The 18,973-nt window shown below is 44.0% G+C and overlaps 1 protein-coding gene across 3 annotated transcripts in view; it reads left to right on the top strand.

Annotated features, from left to right (window-relative positions):
* The window catches only part of SGPP2 (sphingosine-1-phosphate phosphatase 2), a 109,691-nt gene that overhangs the window by 559 nt on the left and 90,159 nt on the right, over positions 1–18,973 (top strand). The window contains exon 1 of one of the 3 annotated variants that reach the window (XM_058703400.1): positions 57–160. The exons of 1 other annotated variant lie outside the window; for it this stretch is intronic. The gene's annotated coding sequence lies outside the window, so the exon portion shown is untranslated. Of the gene's footprint in view, positions 1–56; positions 172–18,973 lie in introns of those variants that run through there. One more of the 3 variants, XM_058703394.1, reaches the window with a different exon arrangement.

Raw genomic sequence — 18,973 nt, 5'->3', positions numbered from 1 at the left:
CCCGGGCGGCGACCCGGCTCCCGGCGCCGGGTATGGGGGGGGGGAGGGGGGGCTGCGGTCACCAGGATGCCACCTCTGAGGCGGCCAGGTCGCAGCCAGGTCTGTTCCGACATCAGATGCACCAGGAGCTTTAGATGCAGTCTAAAGACTTTCTGCCTTCGTAAGTGAAATGTATGTTCGCGAATATCCTCCCAAATGTGTAAGAGTTACGTAATTGGAAAGAGGAGGGGAGATGTCCTTGACATTTTCGTGAGAGGCTTCTCCGGAGAGAAATTCTGCGAACCCCCCCCCCCCCAGCCCCCACCCCAGGGATTCATGAGTTTCCTCCCATCCCCCCTTCCCTGGTCCACACCCAAGGGGCTCCGTGTGCCCTTCACTGCCCTGCATTTCCAGCTCGAAGGACAGAAGTTCAGGTTTAAATACCGCTCCTGGAGAGGTCCACAACCCCCACCCCCTACCAACAGGGGGTCCGAGACGCCACCCCTGCCCTGCCGAGTGGGTCTCTTCTTAACTGGCACCAGGGACTTTTGACAGATGCTGTCAAGAAAAAAAGGCTCCCCGCGCTCCCCTCCAGGCTTTCGGAGAGTGTGGTTATACAACCCACTGCGGCTTCGGGGAGCCAGCGCAGTGCACAGAGACTCCGGGCGGGAGGGACCACAGAAGCTGCAAATGCGGGGGCGGTGGGGGGCTCTCTGCTGCCGTGACCTGCCCTGGGCACCCACAGAAGCTGCCCTTTCCCTGGGAGAGGTACAAGGTGCCAAGGAAAGAAGCAATGTATTTACAATTGCAACTACTTTTGGGGGCGGGGAGCCGGTTTGGTGACCCGAAGGTGGCATTTATTTATGAGTAGACTTCTAGATCTGGTAACTGAAGAAGAACCTGGCTTCGATGTGGGATGGGATATTGTGAGCATCGAATTACAGAATTTATTGGAGAGGGTGGGGGTGTATTCCATTCTAGAAAAACCCTCTATAATTTTCTTTTTCTTTTTAATTGTTTCTTCTCGGTGCCACATGACATCTAGTAACTTTTAATTTTTTTTAAGCTTATTTATTTTGAGAGAGACAGAGACAGAGTGGGAGGGGGAGCAGAGGGAGAGAGAAAGAATCCCAGGTAGGCTCTGTGCTGCCAGTACAGAGCCCAATGCAGGGCTAGAACTCACGACACCGTGAGATCATGACCTGAGCTGAAACCAAGAGTCAGACATTTAACCGACTGAGCCACCCAGGCGCCCCAACATCTAGTAACTTTTAGATAAATTTGAGACCCACCCACCTTTCCTTTTGCCTTGTCTTAAAAACGGGACAGAGTCAGGAGAGAAGAACTGTCACGTACTGGAAATGTGGCACAGCTTTTTCTATTCACACACACACACACACACACACACACACACGCACGCCATTTACACACACAGGTGGATCCACAGACTGCTTTTTGTTGCTCTCTCCCCACACGCTTCCCCTGTTTCTCAAATTCAGGAAGCTGAAGAAGTGTGCATTTTCCCACTAGTGCTTTTCAAACTGTTTGAAACATTACCTTTGGTGAGGAAACTAAATTCTGGACAAGGATCCTCTTGTGCTTTAAAAGCACTCAGATAAGCAGGGTGCCTGGGTGGCTCTGTCGGTTGAGGGTCCAATTTCAGCTCAGGTCATGATCTCACAGTTCATGAGTTCGAGCCCCGCGTCGGGCTCTGTGCCGGCAGCTCAGAGCTCAGAGCCTGGAGCCTGCTTCAGATTCTGTCTTCCTCTCTCTCTCTCTGCCCCTCCCCTGCTCAAGCTCTGTTCTGTCTCTCAAAGAATGAATACACGTTAAAAAAAAATTTTTTTTTAAGTGCAACAAGCAGATTTCTTACAGAGAATTGTCTTCTACCTGCTTAGAAAGCCGGGGCACTCAGCTACATAGTAGGGGTGTCCCCCTTCCCGTCCAACACATGACTTCACTTACTATAGATCATGAAATACTAAGAGGAAGCTAAAAGTTCATGGTAAGAGGTCATTGTGTTGAGGGGAAAAATACCCCACAAGAGCATTTGATACATTTGAGCATTTGAGAAGTTAACGAATGTTTTTAAAGATGAGTCTGTTTCAGGTGACTTGGGAAGAGTAGTATTTTGCAAATCCAGGGAGAGTTCCCAAAGGAAAATGATTGACACCTGCCCTGGGCAATTAATAGGACCTTAAGGGGATGGTTGGAAAACTTCTCTCCAGCAGCTCTCCCCCCTCCCCCCACCCCCGGGGCTTTTGGCCTCGACCCAGCCCGTGGTCTGCCTCAGCTGCTTGTCCTTTCTCCAAACAGTCCCACTCATCCCTCAGCTTCAAAGGTCAGTTCAAGAGACACCTTTGCTCACCTTCCAATCTCACTCCCCCTCTTATAGGCTCTGTTTCCTGTGATTCTTCATTATAGCATGTATCACATTGTGCAAACATGCCTTTGTGTGGCTGATTATTGCCAGTCTCCAGCGCGTGATAAGCTCTCAGAATGCAGGAAACTTGCCTGGTGTGCTCATTATTTTCTTCACATGGGAGATCAGTGAATTTTGTGAATGTGAGTGCAGACTGCAAAATTAAACCTGCCTTTTAAAAGCAAGATAAGGGGCGCCTGGGTGGCGCAGTCGGTTAAGCGTCCGACTTCAGCCAGGTCACGATCTCGCGGTCCGTGAGTTCGAGCCCCGCATCAGGCTCTGGGCCGATGGCTCGGAGCCTGGAGCCTGTTTCCGATTCTGTGTCTCCCTCTCTCTCTGCCCCTCCCCCGTTCATGCTCTGTCTCTCTCTGTCCCAAAAATAAATAAAAAACGTTGGAAAAAAAATTTTTTTTTAAATAAATAAATAAATAAAAGCAAGATAAGCAGGGGCACCTGGGTGGCTCAGTCGGTTAAGCGGCTGACTTCGGCTCAGGTCATGATTTCATGGTCCGTGAGTTCCAGCCCCACGTCGGGCTCTGTGCTGACAGCTCAGAGCCTGGAGCCTGTTTCAGATTCTGTGTCTCCTTCTCTTTGACCCTCCCCCGTTCATGCTCTGTCTCTATCTGTCTCAAAAATAAATAAACTTAAAAAAAAATTTTAAAAGCAAGATAAGCAGATTTCTTGCAAAGACCTCTCTTCTTGCTTCGGCGAACAGAATGGTAGGGGTTGTCCCCTTCCCATCCCAAACACGACTGCACTCACTATAGATGAAAAAGGAAGAGAGAGCTAAAAATTCAAGATAAGATATGAAAGATTTTTTTAGTTGAAGACTAAATATTGAAAATCAGTTTTTTCCCCACCAAGCCTAGAAGGCAGGCAGCTCTTGGACGCTGATTTAGGTCCTTCAAACAGTAGAGAAGTGTTTTCATTTGGGTGACTTTAGAATGCAACAAATCGAATTTTTCTCACCTCCCACATTTGCTGAATTTATTTTAATTCTTAAAACAGGACAAATGTGGAAATGATTAAGGGCCTCCTTTACAAATTCTCCTGTAACACCATAGCACTGGTTAGTTAAAGATTAACTACATCTTTTACAAACCGGGGCTGGGCCGGGTTTGTACAAAGCTGTCATTGACTAAATCAGAGTGGACCTCAGAGATTTCCTGGTAGTCATGACTTTCACAGGCAGGTTCCGACTCCTAGAAGGTTAAATGCTTTATGGAGGACTTCCCTGGTGTCCACACAGTGAGACCTTTTGACTCCCGAGTCTAAACTTCTCTCCACCATGCACCTTCCAGGGAAAAACTCCAGGGTTTCATTTTATCTGTCTCATTGAGCAGGTGTGAGGTGTTGGGGCTGGTTGGGAGCAGGGCGGAGGCTGGGTGGAAAGAGAACGCGTTGCTCTCAGTGTGCAAGGGTAACTGTAAGAGAACCTCCTTGGTAGTAGCCAAGATCAAGAGGCAGGGATCCTGGGACTGAGTAGAAGGGCAAACGCCTGGTTACAATTGTGGTGGTTTTTTGGTTTTGGGTTTTTGGTGTTTTTTTTTCCTGCGATAAAGCCAGCGTGGATATAACAGTATTTTGATTTTTTTTTTTTTTTTTTTTTTTTTTTTTTATCATCGCTGCTTACTCAACTCAGTTGCCTTCAGATAGACGGTGCAGTGCTGTTCCACGTCACCCTGTTAGACCGGAGTGGTCTTTCCAAATTGTACCGTGCTCAATAAATACTTTTTGATAACTATTTGCGCAGACATCGTCTTACAGTTGGGTTGAGGCAGGGATCGAAGATACGTTGTTTACGGCAGTCTTTGTACTCCTATTTCCTTCTTGAAACCTTTGGGGCCCTCCAGGTGCGTCAATCCACGAAAACCCACCCTTGATTTTACTGGCTTGCGAACGTGCAAAGAACCATCTTAGGAATCAGGACACCTAGATCTGGCTCTGCCTCTGTGACTCAGGGAACTTCCCTGGGCCGCATCTGCAAATGGGCACAATGGAACAGAACCGTGGGTTTCCACCTGTGGCTGGCCATTAGCGCCAATTAGAGGAGCTTTAAAAACAAGCAAAAAAAGCCCATGTCCGGGGGCCGGGTCAGAGGTGGAGGCTGAAGAAACCCGCAAACAGAGACGGGAGGCTCCAACTTCTCTCCTCCTGGGGCCCACCACCCTTAATGTGCTCAGGACGCGGATAGTGATGCTGGAGGCAGTGGTCGAAGTTGCTGCCACCTTTTGGCTGGGTTAAAACTCAACTGGCCAACAGGTCGAACTTCACCTTTTGATGATCTTTGATGTTCCAGTTTGAAATGGTAAAAGCCCCTTTGAAAAGGAACCTTCAACCATTTTTTTCCTAGTTACAGACATGGTTCAGATGAGAAACTTGGAAAAATACCAAGAAGTTAAATCCAAGCCCATTATACCACTGCCCAAAGATAATCATTCGGTAAATGTTCAACTTCATTTTTCGTAGCTCTGTGTTACTCCATAGCATGGTCAAAGTATAATTTAGTTAGCCTGTTGCTGGGCTTTTAGGCTGTGTCTGGTTTTTGCATTAAAAATAACATCTTTGTACAAGTACCTTTCCACATACCTTGACTGTCTTTTTTATTTAATTTTATTTTTTTATTTTTAGAGAGCAAAGGAGGGAGAAGGGCAATGGGAGAGGAGAGAGAGAGAGAGAGAGAGAGATAATGAGAGATAGGTCTTGATCCCAAGACCCTGGGAACATGACCTGAACCAAAATTAAGGGTCAGATGCTCAACCAATTGAGCTGCCCCAGTGCCCCTGTTTGATTGTCTTTTTAAATTGAGATGTCATTGACACATAATGTTATATTAGTTACAGGTGCGCAACAGAATGACTCAATATTTGTAAATATTGTGAAATGATCACAGTAGGTCTAGTTAATATCCATCATCACTGCGTAATTGCAGTTTTTCTTGTGATGAGAACTTTTAAGATCTACTCTCTTAGCAACTTTCAGATATACATTATTAACTATAGTCACCATGCCATACATTACATCCCCATGATTTATTTATTTTGTGACTTCAAGTTTGTATTTTGTGACCACCTTCGCCCATTTCACCCACCCCACCCCCACTGCCTCTGGCAACCACCAATCTGTTCTCTTTTCTATAAATTCAAGTTTTTTGTTTGTTTCATATTTCATGTGTAAATGAGATCATATGGTGTTTGTTTTTCTCTGACTTATTTTACTAAGATGATGCCCTCAAATTCCATCCATATTCTCTAAAATGGCAAGATTTCCTTTTTTATGGCCAAATATTTTAGTGTGTGTGTGTGGCACATTTTCTTTATCCATTCATCCATCAACGGACACTCAAGTTATTTCCAAATCTCAGCTGTTATAAATAACGCTGAAATCTTTTGGAGTTAGTGTTTTCTTTTTTTTTTTTTAATTTCTTTAATGTTCATTTATTTTTGAGAAAGACAGCATGCGGCAGGGGATGAGCAGAGAGAGAGGGAGACACAGAATCCACAGCAGGCTCGAGGCTCTGAGCTGTCAGCACAGAGCCTGATGCGGGGCTTGAACTCACAGACCGTGAGATCATGACCTGAGCCAAAGTCGGATGCTTAACTGACTGAGTCACCTGGGTGCCCCTGGAGTGAGTGTTTTTTTTTTTTTTTTTCCTCAGATAAATACTTAGAAATAGAACTGCTAGATCATGTTGTATTTGTGTTTTTAATTGTTTTTAAAGATTTTATTTTTAAGAGTCTCTACACCCAGCAAAGGGCTCGAACTCATAACCCTGAGATCAAGAGTTGTATGCTCTACTGACTGAGCCAGCCAGGCGCCCCTATTTTTAATTTTTTGAGGAACACCCGTGTTGCTTCTGTAGTGGCTGCCCCAGTTTACATTCCTACCAGCAGTGCTCAAGGGTTCCCTTTGCTCCACATCCCTTCCAATGCATTTCCAATGCAAAGTGTCTTTTCAGTACCCTTCGATAGCTCAGCTGCTACAGCAGAGGACTGTAGAGGAAGATCTTTCAGATCTTCTGCCCAGTATTTGAAAAACAATCGTTATTGAGTTGTATGAGGTCTTTGTATATCTTGGATATTAATTCCCCTTCTCAGATACGTGATTTGCAAATGTTTTCTCCCATTTGATAGGTTGCCTTTTCATTTTGTTAATGGTTTCCTTTGCTATGCAGAAGTTTTTTTTTTTTTTTAATTTTATTTTGTTTTTTTAGTTTATATATTTTGAGGGCAGGGGAGGGAGAGCAGGGTAGGGGAAGAGAGAGAATCCCAAGCAGGCTCCACACTGGAGCATGGGGCCCAGTGCAGGGCTCGATCTCACAAACTGTGAGATCATGACCTGAGCTGAAACCAAGAGTTAGACGCTTAACCCACGAGCTACCCAGGCGCCCCTGTGCAGAAGCTTTTTAATTTGATGTAGTGCCACTAGTTTATTTTTGCTTTGGTTGCTTTTGTTTTTGGTGTCAAATCCAAAAACGAAAGAAACCAAAAAAACATCACTGCCAAGACTGAGTTCAGTCTTTGATTATTTCCTTAATTCAAATTTCTGCATGTGGAACTGCCGGGTGGAAATACATATATAATGCCTTTCAACACCAGCTTGTCTCACAGAACAGGTGTTCTAAGATATGTAACGGTGAGTGTGGATTTTCTCACCCCCTCACCACTGTCAGGTATAAACACCCTCTTTAATCTTTGGAGAAAATAGGCCGCCTTCTGCTTCTATCCCATCTTTTCTTCCTTTATTTCTTGAGCAGCTACTGTGTCTCTGGGGTGGTCCTCAGCCTTAAAGATACAAAGATAAATGAGATCTAGTTCCTGCCCTGGGAAAGCCACAAAGAAAACGGTGCGATGCAAAAAAAACAAAAAACAAACAAAAAAAAAACCCAGAATAGAATATGGAGGCTAATAATAATAATTGGGTACGAGTTGATAATAATACTAATAATAATAATAGGCTGATGATAACATAATAATAGGATACATATGTGGCCAGGGAGACCCTAGCAGGAGTGGCTCACCATCCCTGGGGAGGCCCATGAAGTCTTGATAGGGGCTAAAAGTGCAGTAGGAATCAAACAGCTGAAAAGGTGAGAATTTCTTTTCTTCACCTGGAAATCTCAAATGATAAAACACTCAGACACGTTGTCATTCTTGGTGAAGAGCGACACGTTCAGCCTGGGTTCCCAGCAGGCAAGAGATTAAAGGGTGATTGAAACCCCAGGGGCGCCTGGGTGGCTCGGTCAGTTAAGCGGCCGACTTTGGCTCAGGTCACGATCTCACGGTATGTGAGTTCAAGCCCGGCGTCAGGCTCTGTGCTGACAGCTCAGAGCCTGGAGCCTGTTTCAGATTCTGTGTCTCCCTCTCTCTCTGCCCCTCCCCTGTTCATGCTCTCTCTCTCTGTCTCAAAAATAAATAAACGTTAAAAAAAAAAAAAAAAAGAAACCCTTAAAAATGGTTAAAATGGCAAATTTTATGTTACGTATATTTGACCTTAAAAAAAAAAAACCAAAAACAACCCACCACAAGTCCAGCTTCACCTTCAAGGAGGAAAAACGTAACTTCCCTTAAGTGTGAGTTGCACAGGGTACAACGGGGGGAAAAAGAAGGGGGGAAAGGAGTAATTTTCCAGAGTGGAAACCTGACAGATACCACGTGGGCCAGTAATCAGTGTTAACGTCAACAGTGGTCAAGTCCTGTTGACAGAATGTGGTTTTTTTTTTTTTTTTTTTTTTTTTTTAACAGAATGTGGTTTTGATGCATGTAGGTAAATGAAACACTCTTGATACATGTCGGAAGTGGCACTCCACATGTGTGTTCTTTCCATGTAATCATGGGAAAGACACAAGGCAAACCCTAGCTGAGGGGCATTCTGCAAAATCGCTGGCCTGCACTCTTCGAAATTGCCAAGGTCGTAGATAACAAGGAAAGCGTGACCAATGTCCTAGCCAGGAGAACACATGAAAACTAAATGTAATTGTGGTATCCTGGATGGAACCCTGGAATAGAAACAAAGGATGTTAGGTAAAAACTAAGGAAGTCTGAATAGAGTATGGAATTTAGTTAGTAAAAAGGCATCTGGGGCTCCTGGGTGGCTTCGTTGGTTAAGCGTCCACTTCACCTCAGGTCATGATCTTGCGGTTTGTGGGTCCGAGCCCCGCAGTGGGGTCTGTGCTAACAGCTCAGAGCCTGGGGCCTGCTTTGGATTCTGTGTTTCCGTCTCTCTCTGCCCCTCCCTCACTCGCACTCTCTCTCTCTCTCTCTCAAAAATAAGTAAACATTAAAAAAAAATTTTTTTAATGCATCAGTGAAACCTTCTGCAAATTGAAAACTGCTCTAAAAACTAAAGTCTATTTAAATTTTTTCAAAAACAGGGAAGGCAATTGAAGGGAGTTCAAAGACGGGATCATTTACAAAAGGTGTAGGCAGTGTGGGGAAAAACCGACAGGGGAGGACAGCATCTCGGAGCAAATGCCTTCAGCCTCAAAAAGCAAGAGGAGAAGACAAGGTCCTGGTAAGCTCAGACCTGGTGAGAGCTTAGCTGCCAGAGAGAGAGACTCCTGACAGGAGCCAAGACCGTTAGTAGAGAAACATAGCCACAGGCTGGCAGGAGGAGTGGGGGAGATCTGTCACCAACTCGCTCTCCATGTGCCCTCTCATATGTTGCCAGTGTCTCCCTTGGACCAAATGCAGTCAGAAGCCGGGGAGATCGGGAGGCTGCCTGATGCAGTCGACCTAGGTCAGCCTTGCTGGAGAGAGGCCGAGAGCGGACCCGGAAAGACAGATGGAGAACGTCGAGCCCAGGTTGCATGAAGACATTGGTATGGTGTTCCGAGCTGGCGTCTGGGGCCAGAGCCAGAGTTTCAGGCTGAAGCCTGAGTGTGGCTTCCTGCAGAATATTGTCTTCATCCTGTAGACGAGGGGGATGGGAAATCGATTTCATGCCATGTGCCCAATCAGAACTGGGGACTGGGACCTGGTGATAAGAAAGGCTCTTGGGGTGTCGCTGTGCCTAATGGGAAGGAGTGGGGGATTGAATGGTGATGTCTGTGGGGGTTATCGAGGGGGCCTGGTGCTGAAGCATTTAAAAAATGGGGAACAGCGGGGCACCTGGGTGGCTCAGTCGGTTAAGTGTCTGACTTCAGCTCAGGTCACGATCTCGCAGTTTGTGAGTTCGAGCCCCTGCCAGACAACTCAGAGCCTGGAGCCTGCTTTGGACTCTGTGTCTCTCTCTCTTTCTGCCCTTCTCCCACTCCGTCTCTCTCACTCTTTCTCTCAAAAATACACATTAAAAAAAATTTTTTTTAAGTAAAAAAAAATGGTAACAGGGGACATGGCACTAACATGAAATCAAGCCTTGGTATCTGTGTGGGGTTCTTCATGAAACTCGAGTATCACCTTCACCCACAACCTCCTCGGGAGGAAAGAGACCACTAATGGTTTCTTAAGACCTAGGTTGCTGTTGGGAACCTTAAAAATAAGGTCGTCAGTCATTTTGTAACAAAAATGGGTTTATTCAGGATTAGCAAAGAATTACAATTCGGGACAAGCAAACTACAGCAAAACCAAGGCAAGTCCTGGGAACAGAGGAGAGGAACGCTCTTTTGTAGAGGGAAGGGGGAAGTTGGGAGGGCTGTTACAAACAAAAAGTCCATTGGAATAAATGGGGGGTTTGTCGGATAATGGCTTTTCATTGGCTGAGTTGTGACAGCCTCTCACTGGCTGGGCTGTTGCTGGGCAAGGAGAAAACCTTTCTTCCTGTGGCTGGGGTAGACTTCTTTCTCTTCCTGTTGGGTCTGCGATTGGCTGAGGAGTGGTTGGGTGTGAGGGTTCCCCCTGCTGGCCGCTGGGTTTCTTTCCAAAGGAGGTTTCCTTTTACTAATTTTCATACCACAGTTTTAATCCTGGAACCCCATCATTATGGCCACAAACTGACTGGATTGGGGAGCAGCCCTCCAATCATTGGCAGCTTTCTATAGGCTGGTCAGCATCTGATGACACGATCTGGTGCGAGAACCTCACCGAGTTGGGACACTGCACCCTGGAGAGTGACTGATGGGGCCAATCTCATTGCTCCCTGAGGGAGTCTGAATGCAAGACCCAGAGACAGGGACAGAAATGGTGGAGTGGTCCTGGACTTCAGAGAGAAAGAGGAGGCCATTGGCAGAAGGCTCGAGACAGAGAAAGCAGTGGAAAAGCAGAAGTTCAGGGTCGCAAGGAGGGCAGAAAGCCCACAGCAAGTGTCGAAGCAGAAGAGAAAACTCCAAGTGGAGCAGGAAGCTGAGGCTTGAGTGTGATGGGCGCCACTTCTGAGGGCAGGTGCTGGAGGGACTGTTGACCTTCAGGATGGCAGGGCTCAGGGGGGGCCTCAGGGACAGAGACTGGCTGTGTGGCTGCCAGAAGCCTTTCCTTCCTTCCTGAGGAATCACGTAACAAACTCCTCTCACTGGAGGGGGCCGGTGTGGGTCTTCCCTTGCAAGCAGAATGTGCTGGTCTCTACTGCTTTGCCAACTTGCCCATAACTGCGATTAGATCGTTAGTTTTATCCTTTTTGTGTAGTTGGGTGTGGGGGGGTGGTGGCAAGGGGCAGATCCCTCTTTCTCCTGTGCACCCCCAGGGCCTCACATGGGCCTGGAACATGGCAGGTGCTTTCGTACTTCCTGTCGAACGAAGGACGTAGGTAAGGGTATGCTACACTCAACCTCTTTCTCGGCAGAAACGAGGTAGCCTGCTCTCTCCTGTGACAACTGGGTTCGTTTTATCCCTGACTACCTGGCTGTGTCTTCTTTTAGCATAATGGGTTTTTTTGTTTGTTTTTGTTTTGTTTTGTTTTTTCAGTGCCAGGTCCTTCCTTTTTATCCAGGAAACTGATAAAGGGTTTCGATTAATGAACAACTTTTTAATTGGTCTACTTTCTTCGTTTGGACACCGCGAGGGGAGTTTAGGTATTGCATGACGTTGGTTATGGTAAAAATACTTGTCAGCTTAAAAAACTGCGATTACATTACTATGTTTTGGAACGCTGTTGACAGCAGGCCTTGTCTAATTCTAATTTTCTTGACTTATAATGAAGATGTCAACATGTTTAAGGTTTTTAACAAAAGCACTGTCACTTCCGTTGTTCCAGTTTTTTGTCAATTATTAAACCCTCTGCTGTCCTGATAAGAATTCCGTCTTGAGCAAAGGCACTTTTGCATTTTATTTGGCACAGAATTTTCTTGGGAGAAAATACTGTCACAGTTTCCTGGCAACACATGTAGAGTGCTTCTTTCTGTGTTAGGAATCTAGGAAAATGCTAAAATCGGGGGCCTCCGCTGGTCTTTATTATTCTCCTCGCCTGGTGGGATACATTCCACATAGGAAGAAAATGAGATACTGAAAAATCCAGCGACGACTATGAGGCACATTCTCTTCTCACTCCTGCTTCGAACTCGATATGGACTCCTCAGCAAAGTGTTTTAAGAATCGAAGAAAACAACTCCTCACGCGCAGGGCAGGGTGGATGGAAGGGGAAGGAAATAACCACCTGAGATCTTGAGAGGGGGCGGAAAAGGGAGTAATGGTTTCCTTGAACCATTTTGAATATTGCCCCAAAGTCCCCAGATGCTCACTGGCATTTTTACACTCATTCGTTTAATACAACAAAACTACCCGTCAGATTCATTCTTGCTTTTGTTAATGCCACTTATTTTGGTGATCGTGTCGGCAGGAGAAATAAATGCACTCTCTGTAATCTTCAGGTATGTTTTGATTTTTCCACGTGGCAAAAATCTTCGTTGCCATAGAATTGTATGGGAAACAGCCCACAAAGCAAGGACTCCTGTGGCTGAGAGGAAGACCGGGTTATGGTGAATAGAAGTCCCCCTGGGGTAGAACGTTGGGAACAGAGAGTCCAGGACCTCATTGGTGGAGAACACATTTCTTGGCAGTTAAAAAAGAAAAATCACCCTCTCTTACAAGGTGACTTAAAAGGTGGCCGTGAAATAGACATCAGAGATTTTCTTAAAAACATGACAAGTGAAAAGAGGCTCTGTTAAAAGTTGGGTTGTTTTTTTTTCCCCCTTCTTTCTGAATTTTGATCTTTTGACGATTTTCGGCTAGGAAGATATCAAATATCTTGAAATTGATCTTTATAATTGTCAACTCTTAAAAACAATTCGCGTTTATGTTAGCAATAGCGGAAGATACCAAAAAGTAAAAAGAAGAAAACAACAATCCTGCATGAATTTTGCAACCTGTGGAAAAAAATGTTAATGTCTTAGAATTTTGCTTCCTTTTATTTCTATGCAAATATAGAATGTGTAAGTTATGGATATGCATACGCATACGATTTTGGAATTAGCTTTTTTTACTACCATCATGAACATTTCCCCGCATTACTGAACATACTTCAATTATGCGATTTTTCAGAGTTGTGTTATAATTCAATAGGTGATAGGAATTTAAATTTTTTTCCAGTGGTCAAAAAAATTCCTGACGTACATATCTGGATTGTTTCAGCATTTGTCTTTGTACTTCACCTGGAGTCTAAATAGTGAATTATTTCCTGAGAACCACAGAAGAAGCTGAATTCAGTTGTCACACTTACTGCCAAATGGCCTTCTGGAAAATGTATCTCAATGATCGCTCCAAACGGCAATCCAAGACAGCTAGCCCATGGTCAGCATTTAGTATTACCTTCCTTTTGTTTTTGTTTTCCTTGTTCTTTATTATAAGCTTGGGATAGTAAGTACACGGATCGTATATGTGCGACTTGATGCGTCTGACTATGTATCTCCCTCCCTGTGACTACTGCCCAGAGGAGGGTAGAGAACAATTCCAGAAAGTCAGAAGGCTCCCTCAGGCTCCCACCGAGCAATAACACCCTCTCCCAGGGAACCACTCTTTCGCCTCCATCAACCAGGACTTAGTTTCATCTGCTCTCGAACGTCACATAAATGGAATCATACAGGATGCGTACCAGTGGTGGTTACATTTTTTATGCCACAGAGCATCCGTTGCACAAACATATGACAATGGATCCTCGTTACAGACCGTTTATGGACATTTGGGTTTTTATGAAGCATCAAGTATTACTTTAAATATCTTTTACTCTTAACGTTTTGGTTTGATGTAATTTCAGATTTTTGAAAATTTGCAAAAATAGTACAGAAACATCCCTATGCGCCCTTGACCGCTGTTTTCCTAACGTTAGCATCATGCGTAACCACAGCGCAGTTATCAGGGTAACGGTATGCAAGCCGTGGAGCTGTTCAGTTTTCACGAATTGCTCTCCTAATGTAATTGGCTATCCAAGGATCTAATGCAGAAGCATAAACTGCACTTAGCTGATATGTCTCTTTAGTCCAACCAGTCCAATCCGGAAGTTCTTCAGTCTTTCTTCCTGAGCCGCAATCAAGAGTCAGGCGCTCAACTGACTGAGCCGCCCAGGTGCTCTGAGAACAGCTAATTTTAAATCAAAAAAAAAAAAAAAAAGAACATTTATTCATTTTTGAGAGACAGAGACAGAGGGCCAGCAGGGGAGGCACAGAGAGAGAGGACGACACAGAATCCGAAGCAGGCTCCAGGCTCCGAGCCGTCAGCACAGAGCCCGACACGGGGCTCGAACCCACGAACCATGAGATCATGACCTGAGCCGAAGTTGGACGCTTCACTGCCTGAGCCACCCAGGTGCCCTGAGAACAGCTAATTTTAAATTAAAAACTGTAAAAGATAATTCCCTACACGTTAAAAGTAAAGTAGCTTCCCCTTTCTTTCAACTGGACTGCCAATGACAATGGCTGAAGTTATGGCCAGGGAAGCTGAATGGAGGCACAAACTCAGAGTTGAATGGCGGCCTTTTCCGGTTTCAACGTCAACAATAACAGTTCCCCCAAATGGCAAACCCACTGCATCTGTTTGGTAGATGGATGCCCTTCTCCCACTGGTGGTTTTCGTCACCAGAAAGCGTTTATCAAATATCTCATTGTAAAAGGTTTCTTCAACTATATTCTACAAAGGGAGAAACTTAATCATGACATCCAAAGGAGATCTTGAAAGTAATTAAAATTCCATATACTTCCGGACATGGAAATACTCACCAAAAAAAAGCAATTTTAAAAATGAAAAATATCCATAATATAATCCAAATTTCAAAAACTACACAAGCATACATTGAATATATATTCTTCAAGGATCTGGAATGATGAACCAAATGCTGCCAGTGGTTCTTTCTGAATATCTTTAAATATTTCTTTATTTGTGCTTCTATTTTTTTTCACACTTTTATTTTCTGCATTTTTTTATTTTTACAATAAAAGGGTAGTGGTTTTATGTTTAGAGAACATTAAGCCATTTTCATTTTACTGAAAAAAATTTCCCCTGAGGATGTCTTATACTTTTGAGGAATATTAGTTACTAAGATTACTAACATTGTTCCACATAAAACTTTTTTTTTAATTACCATGGACATCTTTGCAACCAAATATCAGCAGGGTTGCTTGTGTTCCTACCTTGAGGGGATAGTTATTAAACCATTGGAAGTATACCAAAACTCTCTTAAATGAAACAAAATGGCTGCCCCCTCCGTGCCTCTGCAGAAAGGCCCCGCATGAAATTGCAGCACACCTTTTCCTGCTCAGTCCAAACTACCGAATGAAATGCCTAGAACTTAAAACACATAATGCTTTTCTACACTCATGAGAATTCCTTAATGCACCGAGAAGAGTTTGGTCTCAAAAAGATCTCTCCTCTACTTGGCCAAAACTGTTATTACAGAGTTCAGGAAAGTCTTAAGAAAAAAAGATGTTGGGTGTTATCACCCAACCCTTTGGTCGATTTTTGGCAAGTAGTGTTTGCTGTTTCTTTAAAGGTTGTTTTGGAAGATCTCTTCCCCAACCCCCCTCCCCCACGGTAGACCCCTTCCTTTCTTTAGATATTTTCTTTTTTTTAAATAATATTTTTGAGTTTTGATTACAGTCTTACACATATGATGCGAGATTTTCCCCCCTAGGTATTTGATGTTTTTGATGCTATTGTAAAAATCATTCTTAATATAATTCTGTGCTCTTGGTTTTGGGGGTAGATGCCCATGATTCATCGCTTACATCCAAGGAAGATTTCTTTTTATTGCTGTAGATCCAAACAGTTGTGACTGGGTTTTAGTTCTTGGGTCACCTTCAGGCAGTATCTGTGCATGCTTTGTGTTGGAACTCAGTTCCGCCTAATGTGATGACAGTGTTTGAAGTAAAGGTACCCTGAAGGAGGATTCTGCGTAGGGGCATCACAGCCACCTTTGTCTATTGTTTGGTGTGGTTCTTATTTGAATAATATAAGAATTGGTCCATTTTTATTTTAAGATAAAGCGTAATTACTAATTTCAAAGACCAAATGGATATTTTCTTTTAAAAACATGAATATTTCTTACTTCCCTAAAGAAATGTAAAATAATGTTTGCATATTATTCATTTTCACGCAATGTCAATTGGAGTTGTATTAAGTCTATGGGTTAATTTGGAGATAACTCACATCTTTATGATACAGAATCTTCTTATCCCCGAACATGTCAGGACTTGCCGTTTATTTAACTCTTTTTAAGTATCTTCCAGTAGAGTTTTATAGTTTTGTCCATAAAATCTTGCATCGCTTTTGCTAGATTGATTTCTTGACACCTTATGTTTTTGTTATTATTAAAACAATATTTTGAAATTGGTTTTCTGCTGGACTGTTGGCATGTAATTGAACTGTGTGTATTGATTTGGCCATCTTGCCAAACTTTGATTAATTCTAACAAATTCGCTCTCATTTCTTTGTGTTTGCTATGAAAAACAGTCAAAAAGAAGATTTTTGTTTTCCTTTTCAATTCCTTTACCTTTCATTTATTTATTTCTTTCTACCTCACTGCATAGATAGGGCCTCCAGTATCATATGGAGTAGAAGGAGGGATGGCCCGCTTTCTTGCCGTGTCCTTGATTGTAAAGGAATGGTTTTTACATTTCCCTCCCTTTTAAAGCTTGTTTTCCGAGAGATGTACTCATGAATTTCGGCTTAATCATATTGGCTATTTTTTCTGTATTTAGTGAAAGGACCATATGCGGGTTTTTTAAAAGCTCCTTTAATCTTACAGAAGGTGAGTTAAAAAAGATTTTCTTTGTTGAATCCACATTCCATTTCTGGAATTTACTCAGTCTGTGTCATGATAGAGTCAATAGCAATGTTTACTCCTTATAGCAGACATGACAAAAATATTACTTAGTAGACTTTTTGGAGTAATATACTTTATTATATATTTTTTTTAATTTTAATTTAATTTTAATTTTAATTTTTTTTATTTTTTATTTTTTTAAATGTTTATTTACTTTTTGACAGAGAGAGAGAGAGACAGAGCATGAGCAGGGGAGGGGCAGAGAGAGAGGGAGACACAGAATCGGAAACAGGCTCCAGGCTCCGAGCTGTCAGCACAGAGCCCGACGCGGGGCTCGAACTCACGGACTGGGAGATCATGACCTGAGCCGAAGTTGGATGCTCAACCGACTGAGCCACCCAGGCGCCCCTTATTTCTTTAATATTAGACAGAGAGAGCATGAGCAAGGGAGAGGGGCAGAAGGAGAGAGAGAGAGAGAGAGAGAGAGAGAGAGAGAGAGAGAGAGAGAATATCTTAAGCAGGCTCCATCCTCAGCACAGAGCCTGAAGCGGGGCTCGATCCCACGGCCCTGGGATCATGACCTGAGCTGAAATCAAGAGTCAGACGCTCAACCAACCGAGCCACCCAGGCGTCCCTGAAGTAGTGTATTTTAGAAGTATCTTCCTCCAGCCCCTTCTCCCACCCTTCTTGGCTTTCTTGGGTGATGTGACCCATAAGCATTGGACAACATAACTGTGCAGGCCATCTTCATGGGTCTATGACTATTGCGTATGTATTGTAAAATTTGCTTAATTACATAAATATCCTTGAACGTGAAAAACAAGTTTCTCTTGGCTGAATATCCAGAATGTCTTTTTAAAAAGTGGTTTCTTGGGGCGCCTGGGTGGCTCAGTCGGCTCAGTCGGTTGAGCGTCCGACTTCGGCTCAGGTCATGATCTCGCGGTCCGTGAGTTGGAGCCCCACGTCGGGCTGAGTGCTGACAGCTCGGAGCCTGGAGCCTGTTTCGGATTCTGTGTCTCCCTCTCTCTCTGCCCCTCCCCCGCTCATGCTCTGTCTCTCTCTCTGTCAAAGATAAAATACACATTAAAAATTTTTTTTCTTTTTTAGATAAAAAGTGGTGTTTTTTTTGCAATGTGTTCCTGAACTTCTATTTGAACTCTGAAGTGTGTAGCACTTTATGGATCCACTATAATATAATAAGGTAGCATTGGAAAGGGTTGGCTCGGGGCCCTTAGCTTCCTCCAGAGCAGGACTGTTTTATGGGGCTCAGTACTGCAAAGACTCCACCCACAAGCACAGCAAGGTCAGTCAGAGTGGGGCTTGAGTGAACAAACCTGAACTCAGAGTAACCAAATATTCAATCACAGTATTACACCAAGGAACGCCTCAGAAGGAATCGGCACATTTGAGCGCGGTGACCTTTAGAAAACACCCACACTTCAAAAGAAAATGACATTGTCAGTGCCTTCTCCCCTAAAAATAGTCACAATATTAAAATTGACAATATATCATGCGAATGGTGACTGCGTTGCGAAGTCGAAGGTATCATGTCCTGAAGCCCAGGTATCCCCGGCTTTCCTCTGTGAATCTTTTCTTTAATTTCAGCTTATTACCGAAGGGAAGGATTTACAAGGGGCCAGCCTAGAGGGAGGGAAGGAGTGGTGCTTTTCTTCTTAAACTTCCGAACCACATCACCTTGGGCATATCACATGAGCTCGACTGCCTTGCTTTTCTCATCTGTGAAATGGGGGAAATGATCGTCTAAACCTCCCAGGGTTCTGAGATGTGAGTAAGATCACTGGGGGTGCCAATGAGTGTCATATTGTGTCTGGCATGAAGTGAGCCCTCAAACGCCATCTACCCCACTGTCTCTGCTGTCCGCCCACCACGCTTGCTTTAGCTCCTACTAGTCCTACTGCCCCTACTGCAGATTTTTCCCAACAGGTCTTTCACCTCTTTATGGTGGGGCATGAGCGGTGGGTCAGGAGGAGTGTTGGACCACCCGGGTCATACAGATTTTCCTGTAGCATTTCAGAATGGCTTCCACCCTAAAACTGGGGCCAAATATGTTTGAAATTGTATTGAAGTATATTCAGGTTTGTATTCCTTCCTTCTGATAGTTTGGAGTATCCAGTCACTTGCCATAAAAATGCTTGCCCAAGTCCTGCTTCCCCTCGTCTGAGCTTACTGAGTTATGGAACGTGTATTATAGAATGTTTTTTTGCTCTGAGATAATATTACCAATGGTCAGCCAAATATACGAAGCACCTAACAGTATGCCGGCTCCTGAATTACACTCTGAGTGCTCAGCAATGAATCTGCCCTGCTTACCATGCTGTTGAAGGCCTGTCAGTCCATCAGGGAGACAGGTAAACAGATGAACATAACATAGTGGGGAGAAAGGACAGATTCTGAGAGATCATCAAGGTTCAGTTGAACAAGACCCTCCTT

This window comes from Neofelis nebulosa, chromosome 2, assembly GCF_028018385.1.
Source record: "Neofelis nebulosa isolate mNeoNeb1 chromosome 2, mNeoNeb1.pri, whole genome shotgun sequence".
Classification (NCBI taxonomy): Eukaryota; Metazoa; Chordata; class Mammalia; order Carnivora; family Felidae; genus Neofelis; species Neofelis nebulosa.
Note: the sequence above shows the minus strand (reverse complement) of the source record. Positions and strands in the feature narration are given on the sequence as shown.